We start from the raw sequence: 20,181 nt of genomic DNA, 5'->3' as shown, positions 1-20,181 counted from the left end.
CCGCACACGCCTAGTCAGGGGAGGGCAGGGGCGCTAAAGGCTGTGTGAGCAGAGGGCCGGCCAGTGCCGGCGGAGGGGATGTTACCAGGTCTGCTTGGTACACGGCACACACGTTTGCCTGCCTAACACTCACAGCCCTGCCCGCCTCCCCCTTCCTTTCAGACTCCGGTTTTGCATCAGGCACTGTACTCCCGACTGGGGATGGGGGTCTTAACCTCTATTGTGCCAGGGACCCCTTGGCAGTCTCGGAATAACGCTTTTTTTTTTTTTTTGCGGTACGCGAGTCTCTCACTGCTGCGGCCTCTCCCGTTGCGGAGCACAGGCTCCGGACGTGCAGGCCCAGCGGCCATGGCTCACAGGCCCAGCCGCTCCGTGGCATGTGGGATCTTCCCGGACTGGGGCACGAACCCGCGTCCCCTGCATTGGCAGGCAGACTCTCAACCACTGCACCACCAGGGAAGCCCAGAATAATGCTTTTAAATGCATAAAATAGAAGATACAGCCTTGCAAGGGCAGCCAATTATATTAAAATCCAGTTATTAAAATATCTTAAAAATTGTTATTTAGTGCTGTGCTTTGTTGGCACATTATGGAATACTCACGGCAGGTCTAATGATGACTGTCTTTTGAAGCAGTGATAAGCAGAAACGGTATTCTGATGTATCTGCAATAACTGTGACATGATTAGAAAAATGCCTTGCTTTCTTTTGGTGACAAAGTCACAGGGACTGATCACACTATTGTAATTTGTTGCCTACATTTGTAATTTAAGGGATGGTAGACTTTAGAGGTTACTAATATAGTAAAATAAAAATGTCACTTTTTTTCTATCCACGCTCACAAACTCCAAGGAATTGAGCCTCGGTCTCCGCATATTGAAGTGTGCGTCATAGTACCAACCTCAAGGGCTGTTAGGAGATTTGGGAACAAACTAATTCCAGGTAGGAGCCCTGATCTGGAGAAAGCCAGATGAGTCTAGTTCCTCCCCTCCCCTCTGAATCTTGTTTCTGCAAGGGGATCATCACCCCTAGGGCCTTCTGAGTCCCCGCACTCACTGCTCAACCACGGTGGGCACTGCCATCAACACCCTTCTAAACTGCTCACCTCTCCAGGTGTGCCAGGACCTATCAGAATGTTCAGCCATCCTCGGGATACAGGCTTCCTGCCTTTGGTAAATCCATCTGGAGGGAGGAGCAGCTTCCTGGAATTTAAGGATGGATAGGAATGAACCCAGGTGCACGTCTTCTCCTGTGACCAGATTAGGCTTTCCAGAAAGTGGAAGGAGTGCCCTTCTCATTTCAGAATCTTTCTGTGATGCCCATCTCACTCAGCAATACACAGCAGCCTCTCTCCTCACTTATACTTTCCCTGCTGCCTTTCACAGTCATTTCAGCCACAGGGCCTTTGCACCTGCCATCCCTCTGCCTGGCACACCATCCATGTGTGTGTCTCATGCCTTCTTCCTTCTTTAGTTTTCTTCCTGGTCCATATTGCTATTTGAAATTACTGTGTTGACTGTTCTCTAGTGTGTGATCCACCTCCCCAACAGTGACGTGTGCCCCACGAGGGCCGGGACCCTGTCTCTTGCTTGCTGCCCTCTCAGTGCCTGCCACTGAGCCTCGAGTGTAGTTGGTGCCTGAAAATAGTTGTTAACTGTGAAAAGGCATTTTGGAGAAGAATTGAATAAGAACTGGGTATTAGACAATAGTAAGAAATTATTGTTAATTTGATTGAGTGTGATAGTGGTATTGAGGTTAGGGTGAAAAAAAAGAGGCTGAAGTATTTATGGGTAAAATGGCATCCTGGGATTTGCTTTAAAATATTCCAGTTTAAGGAAAAAGTGGGAGTTGATGAAACAAAAATGGCCAAAGGTTGATAACTGTTAAAACTAGAAAATGAGTACATTTGGGTTAATTACATTGTTCTTTCTTTTGGGTGGGTTTGAACATCTCCATAATGAAGAGCTAAACATATTTGTTGACCTCATGCGTGAGTGAACAAATAGTGTATAAAATGCACTTAGTCCAGAGCCTAGCACATAACACATACTTACTAATATTAGCTTGTAAAATTATCCATAAAAATGATGAGGGAACAGATAAGAAAGTGCACTGGAGACTGGAACACAGTGAACTCAGAAGGGGGATTACAGATACTGTTGTTGCTGATGTTCTTGAAAAGCAGCCCTCTGACGGCCGCACCCACACCAGGGCCTGGGCAGGCGGTGCTAAGTGCATCTTGTGCCTGCAGCCATTTCACCCTCCACGGCTCCCGAGGGAATGTGTTGCTGCTGGGCTGAGCCCCGGGCCAGGCTGAGCAGACTTTGAGGTTCCCTGCCCAACCAGGGAGTCAGGCACCCTGGGGGGAATGGCATGTTGTGCTTGTGGTCAGATGGGCAGAGGGACCCCCAGTGGCTCTCAGCGGGGGCAGGGATGTCAGGAAGACAGGACTGGATCTATCGCCTGGAGTTTCCTGCAGGTCGGAGCTGCAGGGGCAGGATTTGTGCTCCAGGAGGTGGGCAGAGGGCAGGGGGCTGGCTGCACAGCCCACCTGGCTCAGGGCCCCCTCCTCTTTGTGGATGTCCTGCCCGGCAGCAGAGCACTGATGGTTACGAGCCCAGTTCTGAGACCAACAGCGCTGGGTGGGGACGTCAGCTCTGCCCCTATTAGCTCTGCAAACTTGGGAAAGCCACTTAACTTCTCTGAGCCTGTTTCCTAGTCTAGAAAATGGGGCTGATAGTCCCCACTTGATCGGGCATTGTGCTTAAGTGAGGTAATAGGTGTGCCATGCCGGGTGTAGTACCTGGCCCATCCTAGGAGTCAACAGACAGTAGCTATTCATTATTGCTGGATTGGGGTGGGGGGTGGACCTTCACAGATATTCCTCAAATGATCACATTTGGCCTGTAGTCCACTGTCTCCCTAGAGTGGCAGAGGGTTGGTTTTTACTGATAAAATTGGGGAGCAGTTACCAGGAGAAGGTTGAAGGGTGCTGGGGCACTGCTCCCCAGCGGGCTCACCCTCCAGCCCCTTCTGGCCAACTCTCCCTTGTTGTAATGGACAGCTTTGGCCCTGTGAGACGCACAGCAGAGACATCCTTCTGCACGAGTACTATTTTTTAAAAAAATTTAATTAATTAATTTTTTTGGCTGCGTGGGTCTTCGTTGCTGCATGCGGGCTTTCTCTAGTTGTGGTGAACGGGGGCTACTCTTTGTTGTGGTGCGTGGGTTTCTCATTGCAATGGCTTCTCTTGTTGCAGAGCACAGGCTCTAGGCATATAGGCTTCAGTAGTTGTGGCACGTGGGCTCAGTGGTTGTGGCTCGCAGGCTCTAGAGCGCGGGCTCAGTAGTAGTGGTGCATGGGCTTAGCTGCTCTGCGGCATGTGGGATCTTCCCGGACTAGGGCTCGAACCTGTGTCCCCTGCATTGGCAGGCGGATTCATAACCACTGCACCACCAGGGAAGTCCCACAAGTACTACTTTTTTTTAAAATGTATTTATTTTTTGTTTATTTATTTTTGGCCGCATTGGGTCTTCATTGTTGCGCACGGGCTTTCTCTAGTTGCGGCAAGCAGGGGGCTACTCTTTGTTGTGGTGTGCAGGCTCCTCATGGAGGTGGCTTCTCTTGTTGCAGAGCACAGGCTCTAGGCACGTGGGCTCTAGAGCACAGGCTCAGTAGTTGTGGTGCACGGGCTTAGTTGCCCTGTGGCATGTGGGATCTTCCCGGACCAGGGCTCGAACCCATGTCTCCTGCATTGGCAGGCAGATTCTTAATGACTGCACCACCAGAGAAGTCCCACGAGTACTACTTTTTGAGTGCTTAATCCACACTGGCATTGGGCTAGGTGCTTCATATGTGTGATCTTATTGAATTCTCCCGACAACTTAGATATTTGTATTTTCCCCATTTTAGAAAGGAAGAAACTGAGGCTGCTGGAGGTGAAATAACTTTTCCTGGTAGAACCAAGACTTGACCGTAGATAAATCAACTATATCTCAATATAAAATAAAAATTACATTAAAAACTTTTTTTAAAAAGAGACTTGACCATAGAGTCTGAGCGATCAACCACTTGTTCTCTTTCCTCTGGGCTAACTTACAGGGGAGACTCTGTGCCTGGGGTCGGGGTGGTGTCCACACTATAGGGCCTTGGATAGGTGAAAGCATGAAAGTAGCCTCACCTTGGAACCTTTTCCTTGGAGGGGAAAGAGGACTGATCCAGACAAACAAAAGAACTCCCGTCTCGCCCCATGGAAAATAATGTTATCCTAAGGTACAGTGGCCCTGGCTAAAAGCATAAACTGGTTTGTGAGTAAACATCAGATGATGCATCCTTCTGGGGTTCAAGTAAGAGCAGGTAGGATGGTTAGGGCTGGGGACGTCCCAGGACAAGCATTAGCCTAGTAGTTCCAAGCTCAGCTCCCAGTTCTGACTATTAGAGCCTCCATTGCCCTGGCCGACATGATCAGTTCAGAGTGTCATTGTCATCCAAGCCAAGGTCTCAGAGACAATCAAGGGGTGTTTGCTTGAGTTTGACCTGGAAGTGGCACTGGGTCTCCCTCCTCCTGGGCTCAAAGACAGGAGGGATACATTTAAAGCAGCTACAGCTCCCTTGCCATCTGACAGGAGAACCTGCCAGAGAACAAAGCCCACAAAGGCAGAGCTGAGAGATGGGAAAAGATCACCCAGGTCCTGATAACACTAGTAAGCTCCTGGATCAAGCTGTACCTGAAGGCAAACTGGCCTTGGGCTTGTCAGTTAATAAGAGCTGGTGCATCACTCGTTTAGCTTAGCCACTTTGGGTTCTGGTTTTTGTCACTTGCAACCAAAGGATTCCTAACTTCTCCAACATACGCCGTAGAAGTTTGAAAACCCATCTGTGAGGGCCATGGGGAGCCACTGCACGTTTTTGAGCTGAAGAGTGGCAAGCCCTAAGCCTCACTTTAGACAATGTCTAGAGGTGCTTCTAGGACAAGGAGAGAGCAAGCTGGCTGCACCCACCCTGGCCTTGCTCTGCGTCCGTCTCTGCCTGTTGCCTCCATTGGCCAAGGAGAGTGATGCTCTGAGCATCTATCCGCCGTGGTGCTGGCTTCACTCACAAGCATCTTCTCGAGAAAATGAGCTTCGCATCAAAGTGGCATGGCTGCTTTCCTTAAACTAAACAGCCCTTCCCCTCCCCACTGCCTTGCAGAGGCAAGGAAACTCATTTAACCACGTGCAAGCTTCCATTCATGGTCCTGTGTCATTACGGGAATGCTTTGATGGGGCTGGGGGGAATGGGGGAGATGCCTTCCACCATTACAATTAACTTGTTAGGGACAATGACACCCAGCCAGGGCCCTGCCTTCTTGGGGTGTCGGGTGGATGTGATGAAAGTCTGGGCCCACAGTGGGAGTCTGCAGAGTGGCCAGGCCCTGGAGTCTCAGGAGGAGACCATCGAGTGGGGGTCCAGCTCCTTGATGGCTCTGCGAACACACCCATCGCTGCCTTAGTGCAAACGGCCAGCCCTGCTGCAGCACACGTGCCACCAGGCACAAAACGCTGTCCTTTGTGGCTTAACCAGGAGGCTAAAAGCCTAACATTTGGCATCAGACAGCTTCACCACTGGGCTGCCGTTAACTCACGCCACTTTCCTGAGCCTGGTCCTTACCTGTAAACTGGGGTTGAGGATGCCTGTAAAGGGGGTAGCAAGCAGCATGTGTGGCCTCTGTGTCGGCCACTGCTCTCTTTATTTTTATTTTTTTAATTAAAAAATTTTTTTTTGCGGTACGTGGGCTTCTCACTGTTGTGGCCTCTCCCGTTGTGGAGCACAGGCTCCGGACGTGCAGGCTCAGCGGCCATGGCTCACTGTCCCAGCCGCTCCGCGGCATGTGGGATCCTCCCAGACTGGGGCACGAACCCGCGTCCCCTGCATCGGCAGGCGGACTCTCAACCACTGTGCCATCAGGGAAGCCCCACTGCTCTCTTTATTAAAGAGGAGCTGCTTCTACCCAGGAGTCCTGGGAGAGCAACGTGGCAAATATCGCCACCAAAATCTTGGTGAAAAAGCTCAGGGTCCTAGGGCCTGGGCTTGGGCTGCTTCCCTTAGCAGGGCTGTCCCCATTGCTGGGGAGGGGGAGTGATCATAGAGCATCCCGGCCCTTTGACTCACAGACTCAGGGACATCCTGGGACTGAAGGCCTGGGAGGGTCCTTGGGGTCCTCGAGGTCCGTCCTCATCACTCCCGGCCAATGCTGACCCCTGGAATCACTCAACCCTGCCTTGAAACACACAGGTTTGGGCCCCATAGAAAGTCCAGTCCCTGTGATTCCTGAATATTCAGGGTCCGGGGGGTGGGTTATCATCTTTGCATCACCGGACAGTCTTACCGTGACTCTCTCCTCTTCACCGTCTGTGCCTCCAGGCAGGCACCTGAGAAGTAAAGTTAAGCCCACGCTCTCCACAGATTGGGCTCTCTGCCCTCTTTCTGCCAGCCCTAAGGCTCAGTGTCTGAGCAGATGTGGGTTTTAGAGGAACGTGGGTCCTCCATCCTTGCTCGTGTGGACAGTTCTCTGGACATCTCGTACAGAGTTGGGGGGCTCGGCAGGGAGGGAGCTGAGTGTTCATGCATCTCTGGCCTTAGCAGCACCAAAGCAGCACAGGTCACCCGCTCTCTCCCTCTCCTCGGCCACCACCTATGGCCACTCTCGCAAGAACCTCCTGCTCTCCTCCCCGGTCCCTGCCCGTCTCTCTCCACAAGGCTGGCTCCCACCTGGGTCTCACCCTGGTGCCTGGCAATGTCGCCCCTCTAGCCCTATTTTTCTGGTCCCTCACCGGGGCCTTTGCACACACTGTTCCCTCCACCTGGAGCACACTGCCCCTCACTCTATCTCCGGAGGCCTTTCCTGGCTTCCTCACCCTCAGTTTGAAGCAGGGGCCTCTCCCACCCACCCTCAGCATGCCCTGAGCTATTCCTTCCCATGTGTTATCTCTTGTTATTTCTCCCCTGCATCCTCCCAGCCCCCAAGAGGCCTCACAGGGGCAGGGGCTCTGCTTTGCTCCTACTTATATCCCCCACTTCTAGGTAGAATCTGGTACAGGGAGGCCCCTGCCTGGCCTGCACTGCCAGGTAACCGGGGAGACCCCTAGTGAAGGCCCAGCATTTGGGTGAGCCATATCGGCTTCTCTGTAGCGCACAATGGCACCTAATAATCAACTCTCCAATTAGGCCCATAGTAAAGCCTTAATCGGGGGCTCGTTGGTAATGAGGCTATTCACAGCCGGCCTTTCATCCTGGGCCCAGGCCCCTGCTCTACAGCTCCCGCCTTGTCTGTGCGTCAGAGCCACCCTCTTGTTAACCGGGCCTCGGCCCTCTCCCCACCCTGTGCCTTGGAGCCCGGAGCCCGGGGCTGTGCATCTCGCAGGGAAGCCCCCGGCCTGGCTGCTTCTCGGCGAGGCGGGGACCAGCTGCTGGGAAAGCGCGCCTGGCGAGCAGAAGGCCCCCCTCATTACGGAGAAGCACCAATTGGCTCAGCCCACGAAAGCCTTCAGGTTTGCGAACGTTAAGACTTAATTGGCTCATGGACACTGAAAGAATGGAGGGGCTTCTCCAGGGAGCGGTCCTCTCCTCGCTTCTCTCTCCCCTGCTGGATAATGACAGAACCTGGGAATGATTAGAGAGGGGAGATGAGCTCCCCTCTTGGGGGCCCGAGATGGATTCCACCTCCATTTAGAGCACGTGCCCTACCCGGTGACTTCCTTCCTCCCTGACTTTTCAGAGGTGATTTTTTACTTGCATTTTCCCAGGTAGAGTCAGAGCATTGAGATGGGGATGCAAGTGGGCCAGTCCCAGCCACTTTCCCAGCATCCCTTTTTAGTGGGGCGCACGTACCTTGTGGGGCTTGAGTTCTTAGTAAATCTGTGGACGGGGTCAGCATGAAGAGGAAACAGTGGCACAAAGCTTCACTGGCTCGGCCCTGGCCTCCAGGCTCAGCGAGTGTGTGCCTGCCTCTGCGGACCTCACCTCGGCCCACTCCCTGCCCACTCGCCCCAGCCTCGCCCCCCACGCTGACCTCGCTCCCCTCCAAGCTTGCCCAGATCATCCACGTCAGGTCTTCACTCTTGGCAGTTCCCCTCCCTGCAAAACACAACCCCTAGATCTTTGCACGGCTCATCCCTTCTTGTCATCTGGATGTTGCTACCAGTGACTCAGACCACCCACCCCGTACAAGGTCAAGTACACCCTCCAGAGGCACCTCCCCCCACAGTTCACCCCCATGCTCTCAATATATCTTATTAACATGTGTATTCATCAAGCATCTATCTCTCCTCACTGAGATGTGATTGAGGACCCGTATGTCTGTTCACTGTTCACTGTCTAGCACCGTGCCTGGTGCCTAAATATTTGTGGAAAGACAGAACAGAACTTCTCCTTATCGACCTGCGAATGTTCTCTTGGCCCTGCAGGTCCGGCGGAAAGCCTCGCCTTGCCTCGTCGGGAACAGACCCCTCCGAGGACTTTGCCGTTGACGGTGGTGGCTTCTTGAAGTCACCTCCATTTCCAAGCTGGCCCAGTGGGGCCAGGATAACGAAGCTGCTTTAACATAAATAATTTGCTTCCGAGGTGTAAGAAATGGGGAATATTTTTAGAAGGCCTGCCCTCCTAGGGGAAGTAAATGACTTATGAAAACGGGATTTTTCAAAGTGGCCTTCAAGAGAAAAGGGAGCCGTGTGTGATGGCCAAAATGGAATTCTATGAATTAGTGCCACTCATTATTCTGGCCGTGCGCACACAGACACACACACACATACACACACACAGGCACACACGCTTGCTCGCTCGCTCACTCACTTTTCCCCTGCCTTCCATTTCATGGTCTTGGCTCGAATCTGAGATAAAACTGCTGCAGCCCCCTCCCCTGGCCCTCAGCGGCGGCCTGTCTGATTGGATGCCTCCCACAGCCCTGAAGACCAGAGCTTCAAGGAGGAAGCTGTCGGGGACACGCTGAGCCCTCGCCTCTTAAAGTGCGCGCCGTAAGTTACCTTGAAATGTTATTTAAAAAAAAAAAAAAAAGTATTTTAGGTTCAACAGACACTTGGGTTCCTGTTAACAACTCATTTAAGGAGAAAGTGGGGGGAAGGCATTCAGATCAAGGCTTCTTTGACAACATGAACCTCCTTACTTTGAATTCTTACAGTGTGGATGGGATGAAAGATTTCGTGGAGGCGCAGACGGGCAAGTGCACGGGTGAGAAAGGACAGATGATAGCTGCAACGGAGACGCAGGCATCTTGGGATGGGCTTTGTCTGGCCAATAATGGAGAACAGATTTTGGAGGGAGGGGGGAGTGGGAGGCCCAGAAAACCAAGACACAAAAACCACTTTTGTGGCCATTGTGTTTCCACTGGAGTCTTGATCTACGGAAGACGTGCTGTTTGGGGAACTAATAAGGCAACCAGCTCCTTTGATGGGGCACGTTCTGAAAACCAAGGTCTAGAGGAGTCATCCATGGCTGACTCCCTGGGGCCTTTCTCCCCTTGTGTACAAAGTCTGGCCTCCAAGGGGGCATGGATCTGTCTTCTGACCATTGCCCCTGAAGCCCCAGACAACCAGCTCTGGGATCCTTGTCTAGAAGGTCATGGTGGCTTTCCATTGTCCATAGGCTCAACTTCCAAATCCCAGGCTAGCAACCAAGGTCCACCATGGGTTGGCTCCACTCTGCCTTTCTTCCCAGGCCGCACACCTACCTAAGACTTCTCCCACCATGCCCACGTCCTTCTTTACCTCACTTCATTCTTCCTTCTCCCACGGAAGACCCCCTTCTCTGAGTAGTCTCTTCCCCACTTGTCCATCCAAGGTCTATGCGTCCTAGTAGACCTGACTCCCAGGAGGCTTCTGAGGCTAGCCCAACCTCATGAAACTCCTTGGTGAGTTCTCACACACTGATTCTATATGCATTCGACCCACTTCATTGATTGTCAGTCTAGTCTACACTCCCCAATGGACTGTCAGCTTCCTAGGGGCAAGGATTCCACCTCGTAGGCAGCAGCACATAGCACAGGACCCACAGAGTGGGCACAAGAAGCTTTGGCCTCTTCTAAACTATGACCCAAGAAACTTTGGTCTCTTCTAAACTGTACGAAGTGGCCAGGCTGTGGGCTGGAGAATGCAGTGGATATGGGCTCACCACCTCCTCCTGGGGATCTTCCATGCCTGAGGCTGGCGAGCAGGACTCAAGAAGAGCTGCCACCATATTGCTATCACCCTCTGCTAACCAGTCTCGAGGACCGGTGGTCCCTGGGGCAAGACCAAAACTTTCAGCTTCTCAACATTGTCTCAACTCTTTCTGTTCGTAACAGTTCACTCAATCAATAAAGAATTGTTAAGTGGCCCGCTATGGGCCAGGCACTGGGGATTCAGTGGTGGATATGCCAAGATATCGTCCCCATTCTCTTAGGACTTACAGGCCATGAATCAAGAGCCACAGAAAGGCTTGACTGCAATTGTGACAAATACAGTGAAGGGTAGGTGCAGGCTGCTCTAGGAGTGCTTAGATGGACCGAACAATGGCTTCTCAAGGACTTTGTTTTACATCTGGTGGGGTCTAAGCTGACTGCACAGCTGTGGTAGCAGTGGAGAGCCCTGAGTTGCCTTGATGGACCACTTGATGGGATGTTGAGTGTAGGGAGGCTGATGGAAGAAGGTCGGTTCTCACTGAGGGTCCGTGGTGAGACTCTGAGCACATGTGGAGAAGTATCTTCAAGCGGGGATTGTTCTGAATGTGGAGGTGATCAGAGCAGGAATTAACTGTCCTTCCAACCAAGGCCAGAGAAGTTCTGACATTCTTTGATGCTAAGTACTTCTCTTTAAAATGAGGGCCTTCTTTTCAACAAGCTCCCAAATGCCATGTCCTTCAAAGCCTCACTAACATCACCCTAGTGGCAATCGATCACTCCCTCACTGCTTCTATTTCACTTCCTTGATTTTTTTACTAATGAAACTAGTGAGCTGCCTTGTATCATGGCTTCTTCTGCAAATGTTTATCCACTCTATCTCACAGTGAATTCCAGGAGAATTAGAATTACATCTAATTCTACTTTGGGTAGCAAGGATCCTAGGTGAGGGCATAAAGCAGGTGAAACAAGTATCTGGCATGCATGCCACCACCTCCAAATTCAGTGGCCATGGCAGACATTATTAATCGATCCTGACTAATTTCATTTAATCTCATTTCTGCTGTACTTAAGCAGGATTTAAAAGTACCTCCTCAGAAGCATCTTCCCTGGTCACCCTCCGAAGGAGGTCACCCCTTCCCCAATAGTTTTCCATGAATAAACCCATTCTTTTCTTTACAAAGCTTATCACACTTAGCAATTATGTATTTTTGAACTTATTTAAGGCTTGTTTCCCCAACTAACCTGCAAGCTCCATGTAGTGGAATTATGTCTGGTTTTGCTCATAACAGAATCTCATAGCTGAGCAATCTTTGTCACGTAGGAAGAGCTCAGTAAATTTTTGCTGCAAATTGACTGAATGCTTTAGGCCACGAATGATTTAAAGAGGGAACGAGGCTTCCTCGACACAATACATGGGATGAGTCTTGACTCTGCAACTTCTTAACTGGGTGTGTTTGGCAAGCCCTGCCCTTCTCCATGCCAGTGCCCAGTGTTGTTTAAGTGTTTAAGTTGTTTAAGGCCTTACCCTACACCTCAGAGGTTTCTGCAGATCTGGGACAAATCCTGTCCCTCCAAGCTTGGTGGCCACGGGAATTTTTCCTGCATCTGAGAGTTGGTTAATACTTTGGAGCTAGTGGGCTGGTGTTCAGTGTGGGCCCAGGAGACACGTGCCAGGAGTGGGCGGAGCTGCAGCCCCTACCCTCCTGCCTGGGTCCCTGGTGGCAGCCCCTGCAGCTCCCGGGACCCTGTGGGGAGGGGCCCTCGGCTCCCAAGTGCCGGGCTCTGCCGGCAGGAAGCCTGGACTTGACTCTGGCCCTTGACTATTTAGGATGCAGTAGTACCATCGCCGTCTGCATCTTAATTTCCTCTCCTCCTCCTTCACCTCCCTTCTGCCATGGTGGGGGGTGGCGAGAAGGCCACTGTGTACCCCCCTTTCGTTGCTTCTACAGCTGGGACCAGATGGCCCCCTCCCTTCTGGAGATGTGAGGCCCCCCTGAGCCTGTTTCTCTGCAGACTCACCCTGCTCTGACCAGCGAAGCCTGGCTAATGTGTCCTGGGGGAGGCGGATGCCTTAGGAAAAGCAGCTCCCCTGGCCCTGCTGAAGCTATATCCCGCTGGCCTGCAGCCAGTGGGAATTTGTGTGTGTGTTTTGGGGGATGCCGTGGGGGGATCGGGGTTGGCCCAGTGGGTTGGTAGGGCCCTGACTGTCTGCACACAGCCCCACCGACCCAGTTCTCAGTTGGGGTGGAGGGAAGTGCCCATTAAGAGTCCAGCCTGGGCTTCCCTGGTGGCGCAGTGGTTGAGAGTCCGCCTGCCGATACAGGGGACATGGGTTCGTGCCCTGGTCCGGGAAGATCCCACATGCTGCAGAGCGGCTGGGCCCGTGAGCCATGGCCGCTGAGCCTGCGTGTCCGGAGCCTGTGCTCCGCAACGGGAGAGGCCACAACAGTGAGAGGCCCGCATACCAAAAAAAAAAAAAAAAAAAAAAAAAGAGTCTAGCCTTTCTTTTGGAATGGCAGGCTTGTGATCTCTCCCCGAGGGGCCAGTTAGCTGGGGAAAGTGGGTACTTCCAGCAGAGAATCCAAGCAGAAAGCCAAGGCAGGCCTGGGAGCAGATCTCCCACAGGTAGGCAGCCCTTGGGTGGTTTCAAAGGCTTTCTCTTCAGCAGAACTGACTCCACTCACTTCCCACCTCCTGTCTTTGCCTGGACTGCCCTTCCTCCCATCTCTGCCTGGTGAGCTTCTATTTATGCTCAAGGTCCAACTCAAAGGTCGCCTTCTCTGGGGGGCCCTCCTTGACTCCTCTAGCCAAGGTTACTTGCTGCCTCTTTGGGTTCCTACCCTCCTCTTCGTTCCTCTTTCCATTACGGGGTGGGGGGCGGTTGTCCTCAGCTGAGTAGTTACTCATTGGCTCTGCCATCTTACCTTCTTCCTCTAGATGGTGAGCTCCAAGGGCATCATCCTTGTGTGAACATCTGTTGTTTCTGCTTGTCTTACCTCCTTGAGTGGCCCCTGTGGCAGCTGGTCCCCACAATGGCCCCCATGACTCTCGACTCCCTACCTTGTGTTGTCCCCTCCCACGATGAATAAAGCAGAGCTGTGTGACTGAGAGACATTAGACAGACCAGATGTGATGGTGTGTGTGACTTCGGAGGTGGAAGCATCAGGGACGGGAGGCTCCTGCCTTGCTCAGAGGAAGCCGGTGCCATGTCATCAGGACACCAGAGCGGCCCTGTGGAGAGATGTGCGTGGAGAGGAACTGAGGCTTCCTCCTCGCCACCAGCACCGAGCAGCCACCCACCTGAGTGAGCCACCTTGGCAGCGGGTCCTCAGCCCTGGCCATGCCTTCGGATGACCACAGTTGACAGACAGTTTGACTGTAACCCCAGGAGCCATCCCAGCCAAGCTGCTCCCTGATTCCTGACCCACAGCAACGGTGAGACAATCAGTCTTTGTTATTGTTTGAGGGAAACTCTCCCCCAGCAATAGATAACCGATAAGTACCCCAGAACCCTTGGGGGAACTACCTTCTCCCCCTGCATGTGGACTTGGTGAAACAGTCTGTAAGGATGCTCCATCTTCCCTGGGCCAAGGGATGGGGCCCTGGCCTTGGAGAGGACGATCAGACCCTCTCCCTGGAATTTGTATCTCAGGCATAGATACCAGATCTGGAAGTGGTTAGGTTGATTCTAGAATCTACTTGATGCCATACACACACTCATGCATTATATACATACATGTATACCTACCATACAAACATTCATATTCACACATGTACACACACACACACACACACACACACACACACACTTGTGTGTGTGTGTGTGTGTGTGCCAGAGTCAGTTATTGTTGGCAATCAGATAACCTGGACTGGCACAGCCACTTTGCGGTCATCCTCTTCACAGTCCCGTCCATCATCACACCACTCACTGAAGGACCCCCTCCAAGTGCCTAGATCACCCACCATCCAGTAAGTGCTCAACCATTGTGTGTTGGATAAACACCTAGAAATATGAAGGACGTCAGGGCTGTCTATGGTGATTTTAGTTTGTGTCTTGTTTGTGCTCTTGGAGAAGAAGTTAAGAGCCAAGAATTCTTTGTGCCCGGCTCTCTGCATCTCTCCCCGCCCTCACCCCTCCCCCGACAACTTTCCGGAGGAGACCAGCTCCTGGTCACCTGTGGCCAGGCCAGGAGCAGCAGGTATCTGCAGCAAGCAAGCCAGCCTGCCTTGGCCTGGAAGCCTGGGCTCTTTGAGGTGAGCATGGGGAGGAGAAGGAAGCATAGGCGGGGGAAAGGGTGCCAGCACAGCTGCGATGCACAGGTACCTTTGTTGTTGGCTGTGCCTTGGAGGTGCTGGGCCCTTCCTGGGAGAGATGGCAGTGTGACGCATCTCAGGAGGCAGGATTGTAGCCATGGGGCCTCCCAGCAGAAACCCTTGAACCAGCTTGGTGCAGAGCCAGTGGAGCTGACTGTTAGTTAGGCTTTTGTGGGCTGTGACCCATAGTGATTCAGCAGTGACCAGTGTAGACTGACACCGGATGCCGGGAATCCTGCACACCCCATGTACTGCTCTGGGTAATGTCCTGGGCCCCTGCGGGTGTGAGGGAGGGAACCCCACAGATGACTGAAATGGAATCTCCCACCAGACCAGCATGACAGGGGGACAAAATTTAATCCACAAAAAGGGTTCATAGTAATTTAATTTAGGAAAATGTGCCATTTCTTTTACACCCAAGTTTGTGGAATAAGACTCAAAGGTACTAGAATGTCAGCTCCATGGTGGAGGGAATTTTTCTTTTTCTTTATTCATTATTGTATTACAGAGCCTAGTACATTGCCTGACACACAGTGGGCACTCAATAAATATTAATATATAAAGGCACTAGTAGAAAATAATTAATAGGGCGCTCACTAAGTGCTAGAAACTTATGGAAACTTCCCTGATTCTTTTCACAACACCCTGGAAACTTGGTATTCTCAGCCACATTTTCTTTTCCTTCCCTCTTTCCCTCCCTCCTCCCTTCCTCCCTTCCTAATCCCATTCCAGCTGTCCTAATGCATTTATACGTGTTCTTATAAGCAATGCACTGTTTCCACATACATATTTTTAGTTTGTATGAAGGTTATTGTGTCACATCTCATCCGGTTTCAACCTTTTCCACCCACCACGTTTTGCCATCCACCTTCCCACGCATGGACGGCCTCCAGCATTCATCTACCTCTGTCAACACTGAGTGAACATCCTCAAATGTGTCTCCTGCGACAGAACTTCTTTGGAACATACACCCAGGAGTAGAATTGCCGGTCACTGCAACGTCTGTGTGTAACTTCACCAAGAAAGGCCGCAATGACCTACACGACCTACAGCAAGGTTTGAAGCTTCCTTCATTTCCATATCTGGGCCAACTGTGGCATTCCCCAGCTAACTAGTATTTTCCTGTCTCATTAGATATAAAGTAATACCTCATTGTTGTTTTAAATTGCATTTCTTGCCTTCATCTGTGGGGAAGAATGGAAGCTTCAGAGAAGTGATGTACCCAGGGGCCCTCAGCTGGTGTGTGAGCAGCTGGGCTTCACCCACCCACTCTGGGCTCAAGCTGGTGCCAGGGTCCAACTGCCCCTCGTGGGCTGAGGGTTCTACTAGCTGCCGGGTCAGACTTGTGCAGGTGCAGCTCTTCCGCTGTGATCGAGCCCCACCTGGTGGTGCGGAGAGGGAACTGCCGCTGTGGAGGCGACGGGAGAGGACAGGAGGGGAGGGGACCTGAACCGCCTCACTTTTGAGGCTCTCCTTGATTTCTATTTTTCAAATTTTTTAAATTGAGGTATAACTGACACACATTATACTAGTTTCAGGTGTACAATGTAATTTTTTCTTGTGATGAGAATCTTCAAGACCAACTCTCTTAGCAACCCCCAAATATACAGCACCCCATCATCAACCATAGTCACCATGCTATACACGAATCCCCAGGACTTATTTATCTCATGACTGGAAGTTTGAACCCCTGTCACCTTCACCTTGCAGGTGCAGGGGACCTGAACCGTCTCCATTTTGAGGCTGTTATTGTTTTTAGCAAACGAAACCAGAACTCTCTTACAAAAACATCTAGTGTACTGTTTCTTAAAGGGACTTTAATTAAAGTACAATATACCTGCATAAAAGACACAAATCCCAAGTGTACAGCTCAGTGAATTTTCAGCAGTGAACATCTGTGTAACCAGCACTCCAGGTGCCCCCTCCAGCCCCTCCTGCCCCTATCCTGACTCCTAAGGCCGGAGATTCCTTTGCTGGGTTGACTGCTGATTACATGGAACTGTATACAGCTGTTGCCTTGTCTCTCTTGCTCTTTTTGCACAATGTCGTTTGTGTGGTTCATTCATCCATATCCGTTCATTCTCTCTTTTATACAGTGTTCTGTTACATGAATATACTGCAAGTTAGCCTTTCCACTGCTGACGGATATTTGTGCTGATTCCAGAACTTGGCTATATTGAATAAAGCTGCTATGAACATTCTAGTACAGAGTTTTGGTGCACATATGTATACAGTTCTGTTAAGTATGTGTCTAGGAATGAAAATACTGGACCATGGGTAGGGTGTATATTCGACTTTTGTAGATATTGCCAGTTTTCCAAAGTGGTTGTGCTAAGTTACCATCCCAGTGGCAGTGTGAGTGCTGGTTGGTCTGCATTCTCACCTACACTTGGTACTGTCACCAAGGGTATTAGTGGTACTGCATAGTATTTTTAGTGGGTATTATTGGTACTGCATAGTATCTTTAGTGGATATTAGTGGTACTGGTGGGTATTAGTGGTACCCTGCATAGTATTTTTAGTGGGTATTAGTGGTACTGCATAGTATTTTTAATTTGCAATCCTGATGACTAATGAAATTTCTTATGTTTACTGGTCACTTGGCTAATTTCTGTGAATTGTCTATGTAAGACTTTTGGCCATTTTTCTGTTGAGTTGCCTACTTTTTTCTTATTGGTTCATAGGAGTTAAAAAGTATGTCATCTGAAATATTTTCTCCCACTTGGGTCACTTGCCTTTTCACTCTCTTAGTGATGTCTTTTAATGAGCAGAAGTCTCTGCTTTTACTATAATATAATTTATTAATATTTTCTCTTATTATTTTGTGTTCTATTGAAAATTTTTTTGTCTATGTCAAGATCATGGAGATTGTCTTCTTTTCTTCCAAAAGCTTTCACAATCTGCACCCATCTGGAACTGATTTTTGCATCTGGTGGCAGACAGAGGATCAATATTTTTTCCATATGGATATTTAACTGACCAGCCTGATTTATGGAGAAGATCATCTTTTCCCCACTGCACTGCTGTGTCACCTTGGTCATAAACCAGGGGATGATACCCGTGTGAATCTGTTCCTGGTATGTATGTCTGTTTCTTTCAGAAAATGCAATGTAATGGTACATGCATGAGGTCATTTCAGAGTTTCTAAACTCCTAGAGTACAGTATGCAGCAGGTGGGGCTGTCTGCCAGTGGACCCTGGCTTGAGCTTGCTGACAAGCATCTCCCTCTCTTCATTATCTTGAGGCTCACCATGGGCTCACTTGCCCACAAAGTCAGGAAGCTGACTTGGATGCTCCCAGTTCCCGTGAGGTCTCTGGACCCCCAGAGAGCACCCATGTGACCCCAGCAGCTGGGGTGGGGCACAGTCTCTTCCCAGCATTCATTTTCCCTCCCTTTTCCCAACTGTGCTGGGCCACAGGGAAGCCTGCACCTGGCTCTGCAGGAACATCTGGGGTCTGAGAGGTGGGGTTCTCACAGCAGTTCACCACTTGAGGGTCTGGGAGCCCCAAGCAGTCCCTTGAGGATGTGGCGTTCACCACAGCAGGGGCTGGGCCTGACCTCCTGCTAAGATTACTTCACTTTGTGTAGAGGGTAGCATGTTGGTAAGCAAGTCCAGCAACCAGGGTCTGGGGGCACGGGGACAATCTCTTGGAGGCCCTGGCTCTCTGAGTGTCCCAGCAGAGTGACAGCTCTGCTCCTGGGGCCACCAGCCTGGGACCCAAACTCTGGATCGTCCACTGGGCAGAGATGGGCAGTGTGGGCAGCAGGGCGTGGTGGGAGGGCTAGGTCAGGGAGTGGGCCAGGAGCGTGGGTTCCAGAGCCAACTCTGGCATGAGCTCAAGGGCCTCCTGGGAAACTCTCTGCCCCTCTCTGGGCCTCCAACTCCTCATTTTTGGTCTCTCTGTGTTATGGGTTGCATTGTGTCCCCAAAAGGATACATTGAAGTCCTAACCCCCTGGAACCTGGGACCTCATTTGGAAATAGGGTCTTTGCAGATATAATCAGGCTAAGATGAGGTTGTAACATGGGCCCTAATTTAATCTGATTGGTGTCCTTACAGGAAGAACAGAGACACACAGAGAAGGCAAGCATGTGAAGATGAGGGCAGAGATTGGAGTGATGCTTCCACGTGCCCAGGAACACCTGGGGCACCAGAAGCTGGATGTCGAGGGGGAAGCGTCCTTCTCTAGAGGCGTCAGAAGGAACATGGCCCTACCAACAGCTTGATTTGGGACTTCTGCCCCCGAAAACGGTGAGAAAACCGAGGTCTGTTGTTCTCAGCCAGTCAGTATGTGGTACTTTTTTTTTTTTTTTGCAGTACGTGGGTCTCTCACTGTTGTGACCTCTCCCATTGCGGAGCGCAGGCTTGGCGGCCATGGCTCATGGGCGCAGCCGCTCCACGGCATGTGGGATCTTCCCGGACCGGGGCACGAACCCGTGTCCCCTGCATCGGCAGGCAGACTCTCAACCACTGCACCACCAGGGAAGCCCTGAGTTTGTGGTACTTTTTACAGCAGCCCTAGGAGACAAATACAGCCGGCATCTGGGCTTGCTCCTCCCATCTGTCCTTCATCACATCACTCTCCTTGTGATTACCTCTCAGTAGTGGCCCATCACGACCACTGGAGCAGCAGCACGGATGCTGACTGCGTCTCCCACCCAACCAGCCCCAGCTGAATCCCTGGCTCCTGCCTCCCCCGACCCTGACACCCCACCAGCTCATTTTAGGCACACCCAACAGTCACTCTGGCCAAAGGATGACTCAGGTGTTATCCTTGACTCCTCTCCCTCATGCCTGCCTCCAATTCAGTGACAAATTCTATCAACTCTACCTCTAAAGTGTATTCTCAGTTCTTTGCTTCCACCATGATCATAGTATTTTAAGCCTCCAACTGCTCTTTCTTGAACTACATGACAGCCTCTTGTGGTAGGTTGATTGCAAAAATGGCCATAATCCTTTATTCCCCCTTATGTCCAGGCCCTTGGCAATTGACTTTGCAGTGCCTTCCTTCTATAGGCAGAGTCTACTTCTCCACCCTGGACTCTGAGCTGACCTTGGGACTTGCTTTGGCCATTGAGAACTACATGCAGTGATGGTGTACTGGTTTTGAACTTAGGTCTCAGGAGACATTGTGCACTTCCTGGAATGCTGCCACCACCGTGAGCACCAGCCCAGGCTAGCCGGTTAGAGGATGACGTGCATGGAGCAGAGACTAGACATCTCTGTCAAGGCTGTTGTAGACCAGCAAACCCTCAGTGAAGTCACTAGCTAACCCACCAACACATGAGCCCAGACTAGATTGGCTAAGCCTGGCCTGGATCAGAATGGTTTGAGGAATTATGTTCTTTAAACTATGTTTTGGAGTAATTTGTTACACAGCCATAGCTAACTGATACACCTCCTTAACTAGTCACCAGGCTGTCCCTTCCCCTCTCACAATATTTTCTCTTCTCAGAAGCCAGAGTGATCTCTCCCCTATTTATCACCCTCCAATGGTTTCCTGTTGCAATTGAATGACTCTGAACTCTGGACCATAGTCTTCAAGGCCTGACTGATTCCCTGCCTCCACAGTCTGCTTCAGCCACAGTGACCATCCTCTCAGTCCCGTGAATGTGCCTTTGCTCTTGCTGTCCCCTCTGCTGGAGCAGACCCTCCTATATATGCACTTGGCTGCCTCCTCCTCAGCCACATATTAACTCAAAGATTTCCTCAGG

This window comes from Mesoplodon densirostris, chromosome 19, assembly GCF_025265405.1.
Source record: "Mesoplodon densirostris isolate mMesDen1 chromosome 19, mMesDen1 primary haplotype, whole genome shotgun sequence".
NCBI classification, from domain to species: domain Eukaryota; kingdom Metazoa; phylum Chordata; class Mammalia; order Artiodactyla; family Ziphiidae; genus Mesoplodon; species Mesoplodon densirostris.
This window is presented reverse-complemented; position numbering follows the sequence as displayed.